The sequence below is a fragment of the Brassica oleracea genome, chromosome C3, assembly GCF_000695525.1.
Source record: "Brassica oleracea var. oleracea cultivar TO1000 chromosome C3, BOL, whole genome shotgun sequence".
Taxonomy (NCBI): Eukaryota; Viridiplantae; Streptophyta; class Magnoliopsida; order Brassicales; family Brassicaceae; genus Brassica; species Brassica oleracea.
This window is the reverse complement of record NC_027750.1, coordinates 34264082-34264469: the sequence shown is the minus strand read 5'-3', so window position 1 is coordinate 34264469 and position 388 is coordinate 34264082.

Genomic DNA, 388 nt, shown 5'->3' with positions numbered 1-388 from the left:
TCTCCAATCTTCATAGGGTAGTCTTTGATTAAGCCTAATGGAGTTGTTGAAGAAGAGTCTCCAAACATGAGTGAAGATGTGTTTGGCTCCATGTTCTCAATCCCAAGACTCTTCACCATCTCCATTGAGATCACATTCACACTTTCCCCAAAATCAACAAGAGCATCATCAAGTGTGAACTTACCAAGGGAGCAAGACAAGGTGAACTTCCCTTGGGTTTCTAGTTTGGGAAGGGACTTTGGTGTGACTGGTCAAGCTGCATAGTAGAGATGTTTAAGAGCTCTCATACTTCTTCTTTGTAAGCTAGAATGTTCTTGATGAGCATCATTTGCACATGAGCATCATGCATATTCGATATCTGTGGAAGCTTGACTCCTACATCTCCCAT